The sequence below is a fragment of the Schistocerca nitens genome, chromosome 11 (assembly GCF_023898315.1).
Source record: "Schistocerca nitens isolate TAMUIC-IGC-003100 chromosome 11, iqSchNite1.1, whole genome shotgun sequence".
In the NCBI taxonomy this organism is placed as follows: Eukaryota; Metazoa; Arthropoda; class Insecta; order Orthoptera; family Acrididae; genus Schistocerca; species Schistocerca nitens.
The window spans coordinates 94,523,932-94,543,785 of record NC_064624.1 but is presented as its reverse complement, the minus strand read 5'-3'; positions in this window follow the sequence as shown (position 1 = coordinate 94,543,785).

Here is a 19,854-nt window from a genome sequence, read left to right as displayed (position 1 = left end):
TGTAAACATGACAATTTTCTACGTAATGTATTATTGGACGAACCTATCTCACTGACCGTCTGCTGTAAATTTTGAAATTCGGGTGTTTGATTAAACAAAACAGGTGACGTATTGTTTGATTTGGTGTCATTATTACTTTCGATAACATCAACACGACTGGCCAATTCATCATATTTTTCAGTCAGTGCTTTTACCTGATCATCGTTTTTTTTATCACAAGCATTAATTTGTTTTTCTATTTTACGTGTGGTTTCGTTCAATTTTTTATTGTCTGCTTTGATGGCATCGGGATCCCGTATTAGTTCTAATTGTTCAAGTCTGTCGGTCACTGTCTGAAAGTCTACTTTGTGTGTGTGTCTGTTTTTGTTTTAAGATCAGGGATTTCGTCATTAATTCGGTGTTCAACTGTTTGATAGTATTAATTTCGTCTGATACTGTAGCAATATTGTTGTCTACGTATGTTTTTGCTTTCGTAAACAATTTACGCTTATCTTCCTGTCTCTGTGCAGTAATTGTTTCCATGGCTTGTCGCTTTACTTTATTCTGTTCCCTTTATAAATTTACGGTAACGCGTTTCACTGTTTTGTAGGTGGTGATTAAAACGTTCGTCAATTTGGCTGCTCTGTTGGTCAAATTTCGCGTCTACTTTTGCATCCAGTGTGCGTGAAAGTTCTGCTGACATTAATTTAAACTCGTCGTGTAACTGTGTTGCGTTTTCAGAGCATTGTTTAGCGACTGCACTAATTTCGTCTCTAAGTAATTTACTAGTGGCTGCATGTGTATTATTTAATTCTTGTGCCACAGATCTAATTTCTTCACTACTGTTCCTAGCACAAGCCTTAATCTCCTCACGTAACTGTTCTTTAGTATCATGACATTGCACGGCAACAGCTGTAATCTGTTCACTAAGTTGTTTGTTCTGTTCATTAAGTTGTTTAAAATTGTTGTCTTGTTTTTCATTGTTTTCATTAAGTTGTTGTTCGAGATTTTCACTAAGTTGTTTGTTTGATTCATTAATTTGTTATTTGAAATTGTCATCTTGTTCTTTCTTCGACTGTTTGAAATTTTCATTAAGTTGTAGCAATAATGCCATAACTTGATCCATGCCAATATTACCTACTCTATTCTCTGTGCTGTTTAATAGCGTACCTGCAATTGTCACGTTTTGTGTAACCGTTTGGTCATTCTGTGATTCTTGAAAAGGTTTGCCAATCGGACGTGCACTGTTGTTCACTACACTGGAATCAAATAAATCTGACGTATTCTGACTACACTGTTCATTTTCGTTAGAAACATTTATCTGTTCGTAATTCAAATTTTGCAAACCGGGTGTGATAAATTGGGAAGCGTTCGTTGTATCAGAACGTGCCGCGTCATCAATTGTCGTTAAATTAACAGAGGACACAATTGAATTTGTTTGCTCATCATTAGCATTAAAATCATTACTAGTGGTCGGTACGCACTGATTGTCTGTAAATGGAGGATTATCATTATTACACTGAGTGTCGCAAGTATTATCGGTCAAATTATTCGAGTCGGCTATTGCACTCATTGCACATCGCGATGTACTGTTAACAGTTTTTCGCGGCATTTTTCACAAATCAAAATTGAGCACAAATGAAACAAAGACGAAACAAAAATGCAACAAACACAATTACAACAAAGAACAACAAATTGCCAATGATCTGTGAAAGAAAGAGTGACAAATTAGTAAATGCGTTGCGCCAGATGCAAACTACAGTTAAGTAAATAAGAGCAGATATATGACTACTTCTCAGAGATTCACAAAGAAATACGATCCTGGCCGGATCTCGCCAAGTGTAACCTCGCCACAAAAATATAAAATTTAAATATTATTTGGTTAATGGTTCTAATTTTAGTGTAACCTCAGAACAAAACTGGTTCCCATTTAATGTACCCACAAAATTCTTTTCTCATTTAATATAAGCTCGAAACAGAAAAATTCCTAAACCTCGTAATAAAAAATAAATTCAGTAACCTGGTAAAATTTGGACGACAGCAGTACTGCGTCATGGCCCTGTAAGATCATTCTGAATAAAAAGCAAAAATTCTCACCTCGATAAAGTCGGCAACTATCTGCTCTTAGAATAGCTCTTTTCCGGCACAGCTCTGTGCAATGCTGGCCTATACATTTGTTATTTATGAAAGGAAGCAAATGATTTTTCTTTTGCAACAATCGGAACGGTCATGCGTAAAAAAAATCAAATTCTTTAAATTGAAATGAATGCTTGTTATTATTAGGACATTTTTAGAAGATATACATGGGAGTTTACATAATATTACTAGATATGCGGGAGGCTGCTTTTTTTTTTACCTTATACAATAATACTCAGGCTCCAGCATCGCTGCACCGCGACCGGCCCAGCCAACATGATACACCAGACCAGACCAGAGCAGACACACACACTGGCAACAACAGCTACACAGTTCGTACTGAGTCAACACTGCTCTCTGGTCAGCGGTTCTCTTACCTTGCATATCGCAGGAAGCGCATGGGCAATACATCGAAATTACATCTGCTCGGACCTCTTACAATCGAACAACCCTAACCGCAGGTTGCTCTAACCCGCCCCTACTCCACAAGGGAAAAACGGACCACTCAATTTATAAACAACCACCTTCCCGCAGGTGGGCAAACGGAGAAGAATGGTGGGATGACCCCAAAGCAAAACGGCTGGTGACCTCACCAAGAAAGCCAGTAGAATTTAACAAGAGTAGATAAAACAACATATCAGCAATCAATTAACTTCTAATAAAGTGCGATTTCTCGAGAAGACCTGTCACAGCACCCCCAAACTGCTCTCCCGAACCGTTCGCTGCCAGCCGCTTCAACGGACGCAGGAAGGCGCGCCGATCTCCCGTCTCACGGCGTCGCAGCTCGCGCCGGCCAGACCGATGTCGTGGGTTGACTCCTGTTGCTCTCGTGTCGGCCGCGAAGTCACTACCCCTCGCTATACGCCGCGGCCCACTGGAATCACGTGGCGACCTCACATGCGCCGACGCTCGAGGCGAACAAGTCATCTCGTGTCTCAGTGCGCGAACGACCAACCGATCGATCCAACCGCCAATGACCATTGCAAGAGCAAACTCGAGCAGACTGGCGGCCTAACGCGCAGACTCAGATGCAGGAACTAAGCCCCCACTGGGCGACGACTCACTGAGTTCTCTTACTGGTGGAGTGGAAAGATTCTTATTTCTTTTCGTCTCCTCCCCCCTTTTTTCCCCTCATCGGTCCGAGTCCTCCCTCCATCCCTGTCTGCCGCCGTGTCGCCTCTATAGTGCAGTTTTAAGCGAATGTTCATTGTTGTGCACCCCCTGTCAGTGGTGCGACCAGCCACCATACTGACGCTAGCAGTGTTTCAACTGTTGCGAACAGAAACGACACTCTCGCCGTGTTTTTTAATTGTGCCTGTCTGCTTAATATGTGTTTTAATCAGTATCGATGAGCTTTCGTTTTTATATTCTCTTTGCACGTTTTTCGCCTTGTTTCAGGTTTTAACAGTCACCGATTTATCGCCTGCTTTTACTGTTCCATCTCCTAAATCAGTTTTTTTAACTTTTCTGTAGGCTGCATAGCGGCGTATTGTGCTGCTGCCGCCCCCCCCCTCCCCCCTTTTCAAGATCACTTGATTTTAATATTCTATTACAATTACTAGTTTCGACAGGATCTTGCTGTCATCTCCAGATTGACTTTTTTTATATCTTTTTTAAAATTGTGTGATAGGGTACACTACTGCATCACCAGCCTTCAGCAGTCTAACTGTGTTGGTGAGCCAGTAAATATAAATCATAGGGCAGTGACATTGCGTCACTGCAATACACTTTGGACGTGTGGTGGTGGGACTTGGAGTCCCACACCACCCTGCAACAGAGGCAGTAAGTACTCTTCTGTCCAGCATAAAAGCATAGTCCGACATGGGCAGGTAAGATTGGAAAGACGTGGACGTGGAATGGAGGGCTAGTCCTGGCAAAGGAGGCAGCCGTGGTGGGCGTGCCTGTCGGAAGCCCATTCCTCGAGGATGGTCACCAGACCCGGATGGCGATGCCAGCGCCGTGGACATGTAGTCCCAACGTGGCGTAGCCCACGGACAGTGTCCTGTAGGGCAGCCACTTTCTCAGAGAGCAGCCGCTCAGTCTCCTCGAGGGGGACGATATCTGCTTCCTCGTGGAGAGTCACAATCTGCATGAGTGGCGGGGCGTGCAGTCTCCACCTGAGCACCTCGTTCTGCAGGCACTGCAGCGTCCGCATCCTGGTGACACTAATCGTGGCCCACGCAGTGGAGCCACATGTGAGAGCAGGCAGGATAACGTCCCGGTAGATATGGAACTCGGTAAGCAGGTTAAGTTCCCTACTGCGGAAGAGGGGGAACGAGGGCCTGGTCAGCTTTTGCCCCTTGTTGGCGACATGCTCTCCACGACAGTGGAACATCAACTTGTGGTCCATCTGGACCCCGAGATAGGTGGTCGTCGGGGACCAGGACACCTGCACGCCCGCAATCGAAATATTGCGGAGGAGCACTGGGCGCCGTTTCGTGATGTAGACCGCTGTAGTTTTGGCGGCATTAAGAGCGATTTTGTTTGTCCGGCACCAGGTGATGGTGGCGTCCACCTGTCGTTGGAGGCGGGCGATGACGGCGTCAGTGATATGTCCAGTTGTATAGGGTGCTGTGTCATCAGCATATTGTGCCGGGTGGCACTCGGGGATGACCGGCATACTATTTACGTAGATTCTTTTTGATAAGCTGAGTGTTGAAGATCACTTGTGGTACTTTGCCCAACTGAAACAATATCCAAAGTATCAGACTTTGCATGAAATAGGGCAAATGCTTGAAGACTTTAAACTTTCTGATAAGAGGACAGCACTTGCATCTGAATTATCTGGAAGAATGCAGAGAAAGTTGTCAATTGCTGCAGCATTCATTGGTGGCTCCAGGTAAGAACTTATCTGTATATATAAAAGACGATGTCCTCATTGACTCATCAGCACCAAACTAAGGCTAGAAACCTGAAATCTGGTGAGGATGTTGATCTTGTACTCCTCGAATTGTTTAAGAAGGGCCTGTTCAAAATTCAACTCGTAAGGGAGTGATATAGGGATGAAAAGCTTTTTGAAAACGTCTTTATTAAGGAAATTTTGAAGCTAGAAGCATGAAAATTGATATTTGCTTTCTCAGTCAAAAATAAAAAATTACATTTTTCAACATTTTTTTGTAATTCAACCATTTATGTGGAGGGGGAGGGGGAGGGGGAGGGGAGATAATGGGTGAAATTCTTTTTTAAAATAAATCATTATTAAAGAATCATTTTTAAAGCTAAATCTGTGAACATTGGTATTTGACTTTATGTTTGGAAATAAAGAACACGAGTTTCAGTGTTTTTGGAAATATAGCCCTTTAGGAGATGGAATAGGAGACGAAAAGTGTTATGAAAGTATTTTCAAAGCTAAATCTATGAACATTTGAGTTTGGTTTTTCCTTAGAAATAAAAAAAATGTGTGTTTTACTGTTTCTGGGAATTGAGCCCATAAGGGGATGAAATAGATGATGACAATTTTAAAGAAAATATTTTGTTATATTAAACAATTTTTTAAGCTAAATCTATGGAAATAGGTCTTGCCCTTCTACGTTAGATATACATAAATATCTGTTGGGGGATTTAAGTTTCTATGGAAATATCACCTCGAGAACACAAAAGGCATGATTAACAAAAAAGTTGGGATCTAGCTACCAGAACTGCTTTTTGGTCAGAAGTACATTTGGAAAAGACCAGGTTTCCATGGCCTTAATTAGAGGGAAAAGTTTAGATGGTGTTGAAATTTGTGAACAACATAAAAATTTGAGTAAAGAAAAAAAAAGATAAAATAAAATGACCTGTACAGATCGTATAGTCTACATGATCCAAACAGCAGGCATAAAACTAGTCAATATCGTAGGGGAAACACCCCTTAATTCATGCCATAAAATATTTAATTAAAATTAGATTACATACACTGTACATACATGAACCATGGACCTTGCCATTGGTGGGGAGGCTTGCGTGCCTCAGCAATACAGATGGCCGTACCGTAGGTGCAACCACAACGGAGGGGTACCTGTTGAGAGGCCAGACAAACATGTGGTTCCTGAAGAGGGGCAGCAGCCTTTTCAGTAGTTGCAGGGGCAACAGTCTGGATGATTGGCTGATCTGGCCTTGTAACATTAACCAAAACGGCCTTGCTGTGCTGGTACTGCGAACGGCTGAAAGCAAGGGGAAACTACAGCCATAATTTTTCCCGAGGACATGCAGCTTTACTGTATGATTAAATGATGATGGCGTCCTCTTGGGTAAAATATTCCGGAGGTAAAATAGTCCCCAATTCGGATCTCCGGGTGGGGACTACTTAAGAGGACTTCGTTATCTGGAGAAAGAAAACTGGCATTCTACGGATCGGAGCGTGGAATGTCAGATCCCTTAATCGGGCAGGTAGGTTAGAAAATTTAAAAAGGGATATGGATAGGTTAAAGTTAGATATAGTGGGAATTAGTGAAGTTCGGTGGCAGGAGGAATAAGACTTTTGGTCAGGTGATTACAGGGTTATAAACACAAAATCAAATAGGGGTAATGCAGGAGTAGGTTTAATAATGAATAAACAAATAGGAGTGCGGGTTAGCTACTACAAACAGCATAGTGAACGCATTATTGTGGCCAAGATAGACACAAAGCCCATGCCTACTACAGTAGTACAAGTTTATATGCCAACTAGCTCTGCAGATGATGAAGAAATTGATGAAATGTATGACGAGATAAAAGAAATTATTCAGGTCGTGAAGGGAGACGAAAATTTAATAGTCATGGGTGACTGGAATTCGTCAGTAGGAAAAGGGAGAGAAGGAAACATAGTAGGTGAATATGGATTGGGGGGAAGAAATGAAAGAGGAAGCTGCCTTGTAGCCAAGCCAAGCTAACACTTGGTTCAAGAAACATAAAAGAAGGTTGTATACCTGGAAGAATCCTGGAGATACTGAAAGGTATCAGATAGATTATATAATGGTAAGACAGAGATTTAGGAACCAGGTTTTAAATTGTAAGATATTTCCAGGTGCAGATGTGGATTCTGGCCACAATCTATTGGTTATGAACTGCAGATTGAAACTGAAGAAACTGCAAAAAGGTTGGAATTTAAGGAGATGGGACCTGGATAAACTGAAAGAATCAGAGGTTGTAGAGAGTTTCAGGGAGAGCATAAGGGAACAATTGACAGGAATGGGGAAAAGAAATACAGTAGAAGAAGAATGGGTAGCTCTGAGGGATGAAGTAGTGAAGGCAGCAGACGATCAAGTAGGTAAAAAGACGAGGGCTAATAGAAATCCTTGGGTAAGAGAAGAAATATTGAATTTAATTGATGAAAGGAGAAAATATAAAAATGCAGTAAATGAAACAGGCAAAAAGGAATAGAAACGTCTCAAAAATGAGATCAACAAGAAGTGCAAAATGGCTAAGCAGGGATGGCTAGAGGACAAATGTAAGGATGTAGAGGCTTGTTTCACTAGGGGTAAGATAGATACTACCTACAGGAAAATTAAAAGAGACCTTTGGAGAGAAGAGAACCACTTGTATGAATATCAAGAGCTCAGATGGAAACCCAGTTCTAAGCTAACAAGGGAAGGCAGAAAGGTGGAAGGAGTATATAGAGGGTTTATACAAGGGCGATGTACTTGAGGACAATATTATGGAAATGGAAGAGGATGTAAATGAAGATGAAATGGGAGATAAGATACTGCGTGAAGAGTTTGACAGAGCACTGAAAGACCTGAGTCGAAACAAGGCTCCAGGAGTAGACAACATTCCATTGGAACTACTGATGGCCTTGGGAGAGCCAGTCATGACAAAACTTTACCATCTGGTGAGCAAAATGTATGAGACAGGCGAAATACCCACAGACTTCAAGAAGAATATAATAACTCCAATCCCAAAGAAAGCAGGTGTTGACAGATGTGAAAATTATCGAACTATCAGTTTAATAAGCCACAGCAGCAAAATACTAACGCGAATTCTTTACAGACGAATGGAAAAACTGGTAGAAGCGGACCTCGGGGAAGATCAGTTTGGATTCCGTAGAAATGTTGGAACACGTGAGGCAATACTAACCTTACGACTTATCTTAGAAGAAAGATTAAGAAAAGGCAAACCTACGTTTCTAGCATTTGTAGACTTAGAGAAAGCTTTTGACAACGTTAACTGGAATACTCTCTTTCAAATTCTGAAGGTGGCAGGGGTAAAATACAGGGAGCGAAAGGCTATTTACAATTTGTACAGAAACAAGATGGCAGTTATAAGAGTCGAGGGTCATGAAAGGGAAGCAGTGGTTGGGAAAGAAGTGAGACAGGGTTGTAGCCTCTCCCCGATGTTATTCAATCTGTATATTGAGCAAGCAGTAAAGGAAACAAAAGAAAAATTCGGAGTAGGTATTAAAATTCATGGAGAAGATGTAAAAACTTTGAGGTTCGCCGATGACATTGTAATTCTGTCAGAGACAGCAAAAGACTTGGAAGAGCAGTTGAACGGAATGGACAGTGTCGTGACAGGAGGATATAAGATGAACATCAACAAAAGCAAAACGAGGATAATGGAATATAGTCAAATTAAATCGGGTGATGCTGAGGGTATTAGATTAGGAAATGAGACACTTAAAGTAGTATTGGAGTTTTGCTATTTAGGGAGCAAAATAACTGATGATGGTCGAAGTAGAGAGGATATAAAATGTAGACTGACAATGGCAAGGAAATCGTTTCTGAAGAAGAGAAATTTGTTAACATCGAGTATAGATTTAAGTGTCAGGAAGTAGTTTCTGAAAGTATTTGTATGGAGTGTAGCCATGTATGGATGTGAAACATGGACGATAAGCAGTTTGGACAAGAAGAGAATAGAAGCTTTCGAAATGTGGTGCTACAGAAGAATGCTGAAGATAAGGTGGGTAGATCACGTAACTAATCAGGAGGTATTGAATAGGATTGGGGAGAAGAGAAGTTTGTGGCACAACTTGACTAGAAGAAGGGATCGGTTGGTAGGACATGTTTTGAGGCATCAAGGGATCACAAATTTAGCATTGGAGGGCAGCGTGGAGGGTAAAAATCGTAGAGGGAGACCAAGAGATCAATACACTAAGCAGATTCAGAAGGATGTAGGTAGCAGTAGGTACTGGGAGATGAAGAAGCTTGCACAGGATAGAGTAGCATGGAGAGCTACATCAAACCAGTCTCAGGACTGAAGACCACAACAACAACAACATGTTAAAAAGAATGGGAGACAGCACGGATCCCTGTTTAGTGCCAGCTGTCAATGGGCAAAGGCCAGAACGCATTCCCCGGCGAGCCACGAGGGAAATCCTAGCAGATCTTATCGTAGCCGTTCTGCAAGTCCAGCTGATTGACACTGCACTTTGCGTATATGTTCACGTATATGTGCCGTCGACGTTTTGAGAACAAAGTGTAAGTTCATTAAAAAGCTACCGGACCGCGTGAGCACGTCGCATGATGACACTGTACTGATGTGGAGCACATTCAGTCACAAAAGCAGATCCCATTAATGCGGAAGCCAAATTTATTTTTCCGTCAGTTTTCCGTTTTCTGCGGCCGACAGAACTTTGTCGCTGCCACAGCGAATGATTGTTGCTGATGGCGCTCCGAAATGTTGCCAGTTTAACTCCCTCGTGTGTACAGGAGGTTTCCTGACGTAAATTAAAAACGAGAGAATTTTTTAAAATCTGCGCAGTGTGAGAAAGTGTTTCCTGTCGTGGCAGTTTATCCAACTGTGGTCTCTCCATTTCGATGGGTTCCTATGGTAACCGGCAACAGGTAAAGGATCTATCCAGGACCTTCACACAGACTGGACATGTGAGGAGTAAGATCACATCCAAGTCAATTATTAACCCACGGAAAATGTGGTAGAAAATTAAAACAAAAGACTTGTGTCATCTACATTCTTCTGTTCGCGACAGCGAAGGCCACCAAAGCTTTAGTTTACGGTGCCTGACTGCGTTATACGCTGCCCTTTGTCCTGTGTAAGACTTTGGACACACACCGCGCTGCGTACCTTCGACCATACAAATGGCGCAAGCCTCGATCCCTGCCTGTAGAGGTGAATTATACAGTTGTATCCCATCTACAGCTAGAATCATTCGCTGATTTCAACAACTGATCTCCTTGTTGTATTAACGATACACGCGAAGTAATCGAGTTAACCTAATATCCCCACGACTTGCAGTGTTTATGCGATGGCTATCCTTCTCAAGTCTGGCCATGTGGAACGACAACAAACGTTTCAAACACCGTACAAATCTTTATTTTCACAAACCACCGAATTACAGTTATTCGACGAACTTCTCTTCTTGTTAGATTGTTAACTGATTTAGTTGAACGCTTCCACAGGAGGAGAAGACCAGATATCGGTCTGGCAAGGAATTGTGCAGTATTCTGGCAATTTGGTCAGCAATACGTGTACAATGTTTAATTATCATGCATTACATCCGTACTGTACGATTTTCATACAGAATAAGACGCTATTAATCCTGCTTATTCCGGTACAGATACCGCCACATTATCGAGGTATGATGCATGATGTATGAGAAATCGTTACGAACGGATCTGCAGCATGACGTACATTCGAATGAACTTGGGCTTCTATTTCTCTTACTACACTAAAACTTGTAGTACTCTAAAAGATTTATCCTTTTACGACGAAACCAAGTTCGATTTCAGCGTGTCTGTCTTTTGTTGTAAGACAGTTCTACTACTCCTTGAAAACAAAATATGGACATCTGTCTTACCGCTTCTTACGCTCCGGCTCAGAAGCGCCAAACCTCTACCTTTTTACCGCTTTATTCTTGTCTCGACAAGCGGACCACGTGACCTGTGCTGGCTACATGTTGCCACTGCTGTAGCATCTTCCGTCTCGAAATTCCGCTCTCGTCTGCTGCATATTGCGGCTGTATATTTAAACAAACAAGTAGTTTTCTTGTTAACTATGAGAAACGAAGAAATTATCGTCATCTCCTCTTATAAATTGCACTTCGCAACGTGTTTCAATAATGGACATCACAAAGTTGTTCCACAAAAGGCGGCGATTCGTGTATTTACCTGTTGTTTCGAATCGTTCCCCAGTGCGACAAAGACATCTGCTTTTTACCCCATATTGTTCTGACGCGAACGTTTTGTGAGGTAGTGATGAAATGTTATTACGTTTGCTTTCCTGGTATCCGAACTGGCTACTCAGTTTCTCCGTACGATTACGAACTTCACCCACAGCAGTTTTCGTCCGATAATATCCAGCAGTTTTCCCGCGAATGCAGTTTGTCACTTTACCCACTCGCCGCTTCTCGTATTCCGCCAATTCATGCATTTACTTGGATTCACGATTAAGATGTGGTGGGCCTGTGCATATCTAATTTCTGCAGAAGAAGATCACACTGCAGTTACTGCCGTCAAACGACGCACGAACGACAAAATGAAATATATGGAAATAAGTGACCGAGGGATGGGAAAGCAAGTGAAATCGCTCTTACATAGGGAATGCCTCTGGATGTGACTGAATACTTGCTCGATTCTGACCATGATTAATGAAAGAACTTGCCCCTGTTCTAGCAGCAGTGGACCATAAGTCTATAGAGGAGTGGAGAGTTCCTAATGACTGGACAGAAGCACTGGTCATACCCATGTGAAGAAGGGTCGACGAAAAGACGCACAAAACTATAGACCCGTAACCCTGATGCGAGTCTCTTGTATTAGTTTGGAGCACGCCTCATGCTCTCGGACTGTGACGTTTCTGGGGACTGGAAGTCTCCCGTGTAGCGACCGAGGTGGGCCCAGGAGACGACGGCCGTGTGGAGCCCAGCTCGCTCCGTTCGTCCACGAGGCGCAGAGAGCAGCAGACGCGGACGCCCAGGTAGGGGCAGCCACGCTTCACTTCTCTACGGCATTCGACACAGTTCCCCACGGCCGGATAATCAACGAAGTACGAGCGTACAGAATACGAGACCAACTGTGTGACTGGATTGAAGAGTTTTCAGCAAACAGAACTCAGCGTTCACAGTCAGACGTAAGTGTAACTTCGGCCGTGTTACAAGGGAGTGTCATAGCACCGTTACTTCTCACAATATATATGAAGGACCTAGTAGATAACGTCAGACGCTCCATGAGGCTTTTCGGGTGTAATGCCGTTGTATACAGAGAAGTCGCGACGGTTGAGGACTGTAGCGAAAGGCAGCGAGACCTGCATTGGGTCGGCGCAGGAAGCGGCAGAGGAGCCTCAGCACAAACAGATGTAGCGTATTCCGAATACACTGAAGCCCCAAAGCAACTGGTGTAGGCATGCGTATTCAAATACAGAGAAATATCAACAGGCAGAGTACGGTGCAGCGGTCGGCATCGCTTATATAAGACAACAAGAGACTGGCGCGGTTGTTATGATGTTACAGTCGGCGCACGAGTGATGGGACACAGCGTCTCCCAGGTACCGGGGCAGTGGAGATTTTCCCGTACGAACATTTCAAGAGTGTACCCTGAATATCAGCAGTCCAGTAAAACATCAAATCTGCGACGTCGCTGCAGCCGGAAAAAGATCCTACTGGATCGGGACCAACGTCGACTGAAGAGAATCGTCCAGCGTGACAGAAGTGCAACCCTTCTGAAAATTGCTGCAGATTCCAAAGTTGGAGCATCAGCAAGTGTCAGCGTGCCAACCATTCAATCAAACATCGTACATATAGGCTTTGCCTCTCGCATCGCCCTGTGCCCCTCAACACCGACATTGGACTGCTGATGACAGGAAACATGTTGTCTGGTGTGACGAGTCTCGTCTCAAATTTTATCGAGAGGTTCCGCTCACACACATTTACAGGTTTGGAGACAGCCTCATGAGTCCATGTGGAGTGCCCTGCACCTCATTCAGCAAACCGATACTGTCTTCTCGCGTCGCTACTTCGTACATCTACATCTACATGGATACTCTGCAAATCAAAGTGCCTGGTAGAGGGCTCATGGAACCATCTTCACAATTGTCTATTATTCCAATGACTTATAGGGCGCAGAAAGAATGAACACCTATATCTTTCCATACGAGCTCTAATTTCCCTTATATTATCATGGTGATCGTGTCTCCCTATGTAGGTCGGTGTCAAAATATTTTCGCATTTGGAGGAGAAAGTTGCCGATTGGAATATCGTGAGAAAATTCCATCGAAATTAAAAACGCCTTTATTTTAATGACGTCCAGTCCAAATCCTGTATCATTTCTGTGACACTCTCTCCCATATTTCGCAACAATACATAACGTGCTGCCCTTCTTTGAACTTTTTCGACGTACTCCGTCAGTCCTATCTGGTAAGGATCCCACACCGCGCAGCAGTGTTCTAAAAGGGGACGGACAAGCATATTGTAGGCAGTCTCCTTAGTAGGTCTGTTACATTTTCCAAGCGTCCTGTCAATAGAACGTAGTCTTTGGTTAGCCTTCCACACGACATTTTCTGTGTTTTCTGTCCACATTTAATTTGTTCGTAATTGTAAGTCCTAGGTGCTTAGTTGAATTTACGGCCTTTATATTTGACTGATTTATCGTGTAACCGAAGTTTTACGAATGTCTTTTAGCACTCATGTGGAAGACCTCACCCTTTTCGATATTTAGACTCAATTTTCGCACCATTCAGATATCTTTTCTAAATCGTTTTGCAGTTTATTTTGATATTCTGATGACTTTATTAGTCGATAAACGACAGCGTCGTCTGCGAACAACCTAATACGACTGTTCAGATTGTCTCCCTAAACGTTTACATAGGTAAGAAATAGCTAAGGGCCTATAATACTACCTTGGGGAACGCCATAAATCACTTCCCTTTTTAATTGATGACCTTACGTCAGTTATTACGAACTGTGACCTCTCTTACAGGAAATCACAAATCCAGTCACTTAACTGAGACAATATTTCATAAGCAAGCAATTTCAATACAAGCCACTTGTGTGGTACAGTGTCAAGAGCCTTCTGGAAATCCAGAAATACGGAATCGATCTGAAATCCCTTGTCAACAGCACTCAATACTTCATGTAAATAAGGAGCTAGTTGTGTTTCACAGGAACGATGTTTTCTAAATCAATGTTGACTGTGTTTCAGTAGACAGTTTCTTCGAGGTAATGTCTGAGCAAAATATATGTTCCAGAATCCTGGTGCATATCGACGTTAACGATATGGGCCTGTAATTTAGTAGATTACTTCTACTACCTTTCTTGAATATTGGTGTGAGCTGTGCAACTTTCCAGTCTTTGGGTATGGATCTTTTGTCGAACGAACGGTTGTATATGATTGCTAAGTATACAGCTAATGCATCAGCATATTCCGAAAGGAACCTACCTGGTATACAGTCTGGACCAGAAGACTTGTTTTTATTAAGTGATTGAAGTTGCTTCACGACTGAGAGGATATTTACTTCTACATTACTCATGTTGGCAGCTGTTCTCAATTCGTATTCTGGAGTATTTGCTTCATCTTATTTTGTGATGTACTTTCGACGGCTGTGTTTAGTAACTCTGCTTTGGCAGCACTGTCTTCGATAGCATCTCCACTGCTATCGCGCAGAGAAGGCATTGATTGTTTCTTGCCGCAAACATACTTCACATACGACCAGAATCTCATTTTTGGAGGATTTTGGGATTACAATATTCAATTTCGTTACCGCAACCCTGTGTTCACTAATCCTTGTATAGGTTTCGATGCTCTTTATTAACTGAGGATTATTTGTTACTAAGAGGTCAAGTGTGTTTTCACAACCGTTTAATATTCGCGTGGGCTCATGAACAAACAGCTCGAAATAATTTTCAGAGAATGGGTTTAGCAAATATTCGGATGATATTTTATGGGTATCTGCGGAATTAAACATGTATTTTCGCCAACATATTGAGGGTAAATTAAAGTCACCAGTAACTATTATCGTATGAGTTGCGGCACGTGTTTGAAATCAAACTCAAGTTTTCTTAGAACTTTTCAGCAACTGTATCATCTGAATTGGGAGGTCGGTAAAAGGATCGAATTGCTATTTTATTTTGATTGCCAACAATGACCTCTGTCCATAGTAACTCACAGGAACTATGTACTTCAATTTCGCGACAACATGAATTACTTCTAAAAGCAACAAACACGCCACCGCCAAACGAGTTCAGCTTATCCTTTCCGAAAACTGTTAGGTTCTTCGCAAAAATTTCGGCTGAGCTAATATCCGGTCTTAGCGAGCTTTCAGTGCCTATAACGATTTGAGCGTCAGTACTCCGTATTAGCGCTTGGAGCTCTGCTACTTTCCTAACACAGCTACGACAATTTACAACTTTTGTTCATGTGGTTCCTGCATCTACGTTGTTCCTGTGTTCGGTCTGCACCCTTTGTGACTGGATCCCTCCTTTTGTTTTCCCGAGACCCTCTACCCTAAAAAACCGCCCAGTCCACGCCACACAGCCCCTGCTTCCCGTGTAGCCGCCTCCTGTGTATAGTGGACAGCTGACCTACTCAGCGGAACCTGAAACCCAACCACACTTCTGCGCAAGTCGAGGAATCTGCAGTCTACACAGTGGCAGAACCATCTGCGCCTCTGATTCAGACCCCTCCACTCGGCTCTGTACCAGAGGTCAGCAGTCGGTCCTGTCGACTATGCTGCAAATGGTCAGCTCTGCTTTCATCTTGCAAGCAAGACTGGCAGCGTTTACCACTTCTGTTAGCCGCTCGAAACCAGAGAGATTCTCTTCTGACCCAAAGTGACACACATCATTGGTACCGATGTGTGCAACCACGTGCAATTGGCTGCATCCTGTGCTCTTCATGGCATCTGGGAGGCCCCTTTCCACATCTGGAATGACTCCACCCGGTATGCACAGAGAGTACGCATTGCTTTTCTTTCCCTTCTTGTCAGCCGAGTCCCTAAGGGGCCCCATAACACGCCTAACGTTGGAGCTCCGAAACATACCAATAATCCCACCCTCTGTGATTGTCCAGATCTTGCAGGCCGAGTGGTTTCCCCTGAAACAGGACAGGCCACACCATCTGGCTCGGCGACAGTGTCAGCCACAGACGACACCTGGAACCTGTTTGTCAGACAATCCGGTGAGGCCTTTTGTGCGGCTGCCTGGGAAGTCTTTCACCACCTGCTTCGCTTGGGGGGACCTCCCACTCGACCACAGGTGAGGGGTCAACCTCAGTGCGAGCAGTAACTGGGTTGGCCTCTGATGAGGACCGATCGGACGCCTTGGACATGCTGGATGGCCGTTGGATCCCCACGGCCGGCCCACAACAGTGGTGTCCATCCACTGCAACCTCAAGCTATGTGACCGAGGCCATCACAGCCGGAAACTGAGAGCGAAGTGTCACCAACTCGTCTCCCATCTGCACACAACAATCGCAGCCCCTGCCTATACTAGAGAATGGAAAACTAAACTATGCAGGTAAACGGACTATCGGCACATGCTGTTTTACTCTACTGTAGACCCTGACGAAAACATAGGAACGGTATCTAATAATACGGTATCTAATAATACGCAGATATTCAAAACCCTAACTAACGAGGCACTCAGGTGAAACCAAATAATTCGCCCCTGATTGTTGTTGTTGTTGCTGTGGTCTTCAGTCCAGAGACTGGTTTGATGCAGCTCTCCATGCTACTCTATCCTGTGCAAGCTTCTTCATCTATGAGTAACTACTGCAACCTACATCCTTCTGAATCTGCTTAGTGTATTCGTCTCTTGGTCTCCCTCTACGAGTTTTACCGTCCACGCTGCCCTCCAATCCTAAATTGGTGATCACTTGATGCCCCAGAACATGTCCTACCAATCGATCCCTTCTTCTAGTCAAGTTGTGCCAAAAACATCTCTTCTCCACAATTCTATTCAATACCTCCTCATTAGTTATATGATCTACCCATCTAATCTTCAGCATTATTCTGTAGCACGACATTTCGAAAGCTTCTGTTCTCTTCTTGTCCAAACTATTTATCGTCCACGTTTCACTTCCATATATGGCTACACTCCATACAAATACTTTCAGAAACGATTTCCTGACACTTAAATCTATACTCGATGTTAACAAATTTCTCTTCTTCAGAAACGCTTTCCTTGACATTGCCAGTCTACATTTTATATCCTCTCTACTTCGACCATCATTAGTTATTTTGCTCCCCAAATAGCTAAACTCCTTTACTATTTTAAGTGTCTCTTTTCCTAATTTAATTCCCTCAGCATCACCCGAGTTAACTCGACTACATTCCATTATCCTCTTTTTGCTTTTGTTGATGTTCATCTTATATCCTTCTTTCAAGATGCTATCCATTCCATTCAACTGCTCTTCCAAGTCCGTTACTGTCTCTGACAGAATTACAATGTCGTCAGCGAACATCAAAGTTTTTATTTCTTCACCATGGATTTTAATACCTACTACTAATTTTTCTTTTTGTTTCCTTTACTGCTTCCTCAATATACAGATTGAATAACATTGGGGAGAGGCTACAGCCCTGTCTCACTCCCTTCCCAACCACTTTTTCCCTTTCATGCCCCTCGATTCTTATAACTGCCATCTGGTTTCTGTACAAATTGTAAATAGCCTTTCGCTCCCAGTGTTTTATGCCTGCCGACTTTAGAATTTGTAAGAAAGTATTCTACTCAAGATTTTCAAAAGCTTTCTCTAAGTCTACAAATGCTAGGAACGTAATCTTTCTTCTAAGATAAGTAGTAAGGTCAGTATAGCCTCACGTGTTCCAAAATTTCTACGGAATCCAAACTGATCTTCCCCAAGGTCGGCTGCTACTAGTTTTTCCATTCGTCTGTAAAGAATTCGCGTTAGTAATTTGCAGCTGTGACTTATTAAACTGGTAGTTTGGTAATTTTCACATCTGTCAACACCTGCTTTCTTTGGGATTGGAATTATTATATCCTTCTTGAAGTCTGACGGTATTTCGCATGTCTCAAACATCTTACTCACCAGTTGGCAGAGTTTTGTCAGGACTGGCTCTCCCAATGCTATCAGAAGTTCTAATGGAATGTTGTCTACTCCTGGAGCCTTGTTTCGACTCAGATCTTTCAGTGATCTGTCAAACTCTTCACGCGGTATCATATCTCCCATTTCATCTTCATCTACATCCTCTTCCATTTCCATAATATTGTCCTCAAGTACATCGCCCTTGTATAGACCATCTATATACTCCTGCCAACTTTCTGCTTTCGCTTCTTTGCTTAGAACTGGGTTTCCATCTGAGCTCCTGATATTCATACAAGTGGTTCTCTTTTCTCCAAAGATCTCTGTAATTTTCCTGTAGGCAGAATCTATTTTACCCCTAGTGACAGATGCCTCTACATCCTTATATTTGGCCTGTAGCCATCCCTGATTAGCGATTTGGCACATCCTGTTGACCTCATTTTTGAGACGTTTGTATTCCTTTTTGCCTGTTTTATTTACTGCATTTTTATATTTTCTCCTTTCATCATTTAAATTCAATATATCTTCTGTTACCCAAGGATTTCTACCAGCCCTCGTTTTTTTAACCTACTTTATCCTCTGCTGCCTTCAGTATTTCATCCCTCAAAGTTAGCCATTCTTCTTCTACTGTATTTCTTTTCCTCATTCCTGTCAATCGTTCCCTAATACTCTCCCTGAAACTTTCTACAACCTCTGGTTGTGTCAGTTTATCCAGGTCCCAACTCCTTAAATTCCCACCTTTTTGCAGTTTCTTCAGTTTTTATTTACAGTTCATAACCAACAGATTGTGGTCAGAGTCCACATCTGCCCCTGGAAATGTCTTACAATTTAAAACCTGGATCCTAAATATCTGTCTTACCATCATGTAATCTATCTGATATGTTCTAGTATCTCCAGGATTCTTCCATGTATACAATCTTCTTTTATGTTCTTGAACCAAGTGTTAGCTATGATTAAGTTATGCTCTGTGCAACATTCTACCAGGCGGCTTCCTCTTTCATTTCTTAAGCCCAATCCATATTCAGCTACTATGTTTCATTCTCTCCCTTTTGCTACTATCGAATTCCAGTCACCCATGACAAATTTTCGTCTACTTTCACTACCTGAATAATTTCTTTTATCTCGTCATACATCTCATCAATTTCTTCATCATCTGCAGAGCTAGTTGGCATATAAACTTGTACTACTCAAGTAGGCATGGGCTTCGTGTCTATCTTGGCCACAATAATGCGTTCACTATGCTGTTTGTAGTAGCTTACCCGCACTCCTTTTTTTTTATTCATTATTAAACCTACTCCTGCATTACCCCTATTTGATTTTGTATTTATAACCTTGTATTCACCTGACCAAAAGTCTTGTTCCTCCTGCCACTGAGCTTCACTAATTCCCACTATATCTTACTTTAACCTATGCATTTCCCTTTTTAAATTATGAACTTGTAAAGTGTCACAAAAACCGTTGCTTCCCTGTTGCTGCGTCTGTCTCGGTCGTTTGCTACTGCCTGACATACAACGGCACCACCTGCGAACGGGATTAAAGAGCTTCCATGTGTAACAGTTTCACGTGAGGGCTACAAAAGCTCTCGTGCACTACCTAGTCTGACACTTTATCTACACATGCTACCACAGCGGTGCACAGCGTAACGCTGCAACAGCAGACAGGGGAATGAATGTTCGAAATATCGCCTGCCACAATACGTACACGGGGAAGCACAGAGCTGCTACGTGTGATTTACGTATCAAAGTCCAGTGTGTCATCCCCACACTTCTCGTAACTGATTTACAGGCGACTTTCTTACCTCGCGTCTCGTAAGGGTTGCCCCAGTAGGTTTCTTCTCCACTTTTAACGCTTGAGCAGTAAA